This window comes from Sinocyclocheilus rhinocerous, unplaced genomic scaffold, assembly GCF_001515625.1.
Source record: "Sinocyclocheilus rhinocerous isolate Xijiao unplaced genomic scaffold, SAMN03320098_v1.1 scaffold4743, whole genome shotgun sequence".
NCBI classification, from domain to species: Eukaryota; Metazoa; Chordata; class Actinopteri; order Cypriniformes; family Cyprinidae; genus Sinocyclocheilus; species Sinocyclocheilus rhinocerous.
Genome location: NW_015659388.1, coordinates 135,244 through 138,561, shown reverse-complemented (window position 1 = coordinate 138,561; position 3,318 = coordinate 135,244). Strand labels below are relative to the sequence as shown.

Below are 3,318 nucleotides of genomic sequence, written 5' to 3'. Positions count from 1 at the left end.
AACTGATGGATGTCTAAAATATAAAAATAAGGAGAAGCCTAAAACAGACCCGCGTCTGACGTGAAAATTGGCCCGAAGCTCGGCCCGAGGGGCGTAAAAAAGTCGGGGCCCATCAGGCCCGCGCTGAAATGCAGGGCTCTACAGTTCATGCTCATCGAAGCAGCAAAGTCCACTCAAAAATCGAGCCGACAGGAAACATCTATGTAGTACAGCATTGTTTCTGTTTGCAATAGCACTACTGTGCTGTAACATGGTGCGGTATATGTGCAACTCTGGTAATGCTGCCCTCTCATTCATTGATCTGCTAACTGCTATGTTATGCTCACGTGTTCTGATAATAATAGCTTTCTAGGACTAAAAATTATTTGGATAATTGGTGTAAAAAAATAAAATAAAATACATTTCTTAATAGCCATACTGTTAGACCTACCTAAAAAACTAAAAAGCAATTTACTTCATTTGTAGGCCGTTATTCGTTATTTTTTATTTGTGCTATCATTAGTAATTTGTTGATTTGTTCTTATTGTATTACTGACTGCTTACTTGTCATTTTTTATTCAATTCAAAGTTTGAAATCAAGCTATCTCGTGCTATTGCAACAAAATTACCCCACTGTAAAATCAAAAATACACTAAGCAAAAATTTGTGGGATAGCTAGTTATAATGGTAATTAAACAATGTTTACATATGAATAAAAGCCTATTAAAATATAAATTGGTCTCTTCATTAGAAATTAGCATACTGATTGCCACCATTGATGGACAAAAAAATTTAATAATATTAAAAATATCTGTATGATATTCTGCAGTTATTCCCTGCTGTACCATATCATATCGAAGTTAGAAATTAAAGTGTTGTGACAAAATTAATTTTGTAGGGTGCCAAAAATTTGTTAAAATTTCCAAAGGGTGTCACGACTAAAAAAAAGGTTGGGAAACACTGATCTAGATGATAGGCCGCTGTTTGTTACATCATATAGCTGCTAACAATGTTACATAATTGCAATCAAGATAACAATTTGTAATGTGTTAAGATTTTTATGGCATTATTTTGACACAAATGTCTGAATGTTATCAGATATTTATTTATTTTTTTTTTTTTTCCGTGTTGTGATTTAGAGTGTTTCTGAGTGACTAGAACGAAAGGAATTTCCAAATATGATGATTCCATTGCGAGGGACCTCCGACACTCTTAAGAAAAATTATTCTAAACACTACCAGAAAAGGGTTCTTCAGCTTGTAACAATAGCAGAACCCTTTTTGGTGCTAAATAGAACCACTTTTTATAGGGTTCCATAAAGAACCATGCTTTGAAATTGTTATATAGAACCTTAATCGGGCTTTTTCCGTAGCCGATCCTAGACTATGAAACAGCATCTGGACATTAGATCTGCGCCTTCCCTTCCTGTTTTTAAATCCCACCTGAAGACTTATCTGTATTCCTTGACTTTTGGATGAAACGTATGTTGGTGTATGTCAATGTGTTTTTGTATTGATTATGTGTTTTTTGAGTCATTTCTTTTTATTCTCTTAATCTCTATATTTACTTTATTTGTATATGTACAGCACTTTGGCATACACTAGCTGTTTTTAAATGTGCTATATAAATAAACTGACCTCGACCTTGACCTTAATGGTGTTATAAATAACTTTTTAATGATAGTTTATTTTCATTAATATTAGTATATTAGTATATTTATATAATTAATGTTAGTATTATTAATATTATTTGTATATATTATTTATTACTATTGTTTTTTACACCTGTCTGGTCTTATAATATCTTATAGTGTCTAGGGTTTTCATTAAAAAATTTAAAAAAAAAACAACAGCATGTTGTGTCAATTAGGTACTTTTATTTTATTTAATGACATGTGAAATTAGCAAAAACAAATGACAGTGATCTAACAACTATTATTAGCAGAATGCATTTATAAATGACAGTTGTCACAGAACATAAATAAATACTTAAAGAAGTAAAACAAAAATAGAAACAGAAAATAGTGTAATGAAGACCAAGTTCCAGTGAAATGCTGTATTTTCACAATCTTCTATGATGCCTTTAAATCCATCATTATGTGTATTTTGGTGTGATTGAGTGGCAGTTTCTCTCTGCAGATGATGAAGTTGCAGGATGTGACAGCATCTGAAATGCACTATTGAGTTTATAGTTACAATGTGTCTCCTTCCATTTGTTTATGTAAAAACAATTGCTTATGCAGGCCAAAAGTAGTATGTGAGCATTTCACAGTGTTATGTTTATGCATAAACCAAAGTAATAATAATAATAAACAATAAACAATAATACATCTAACAACATGGACCATAAATTCAATAGTTACTTTGTGGAGATGGGGAAAGAAGTATCCTTAACTGAACAGAGTTGGTCGCACTTACATGTTCTCTTAAATTAAAAAGAGAAAAAGACATGATTGGTAGGAAACCAGTTACAGTTTGAAAGTTAAAAATTATACACATTTTAAGAAAGAAATCATTTACCTGTTGAGAGTGTGTTGACAGTCTGTGTAGCTGGATGGCTGAGCTCCAGAAAATCAGTACTGAGCCATCTTTTTTTAGCCTCTATTAGGGATTTACATTAAAACAACAACAACAACAACAATAGCATGTGAATTGGGTACTTTTTTATTGACGTGAATGTCAGTGCTCTTAACAACAGTTATTTGATGAATACATTAATAAATGAAAATTGACATTGAACATGAATAAATACATAAAGACGTAAAACATCATATTGGTGTGATTGAGTGTTTCTCTTTGCGGATGATAAGGTTGTGAGATGTGATGCATCTGAAATACACAATTAAGTTTAGAGTTGTCCATTTGTTTATGTAAAAACAATTATGTCTATGAAGGCTAAAAGCAAAACTGGACAGAATGTGAGCCCAGTGTAAAAAGAAAAAAGTGATATAAAGTCATGGGATAGCTTTAATAATGTATTTTATATTATTTAGGCACTTATATGCTATAGTACAAAACGACAAAAGAACAACAATATATAAGTGTTGTGACAAGTCCCGGTTACATTTAGCAAGGTTTTTATATATATATATATATATATATATATAAATTAACAGAATAAAAAGTAGATAGAAAAGAAGTATCCTCAGCTTAACAGAGCTGCTCACACATACATGTGACCAAAAAACTAAAAAGAGAAAAGAACATGTTTTTTTGGAAACCAGTTAAAATTTTAAAGTTAAATTTAGAACCATAGCATCCTGAAGAACGCTTTTATGCTGAAATGTTTTTTTTGTGTGTGTTAGAGTTTAGGGTTCTTTATTCCTGCCTTTTTTTTTTT

General features: G+C 31.3%; 1 protein-coding gene across 1 annotated transcript in view; it reads left to right on the top strand.

Moving 5' to 3' along the window:
* The window catches only part of LOC107723709 (solute carrier family 13 member 5-like), a 15,607-nt gene that overhangs the window by 2,465 nt on the left and 9,824 nt on the right, over positions 1-3,318 (top strand). The window lies entirely within an intron of this gene.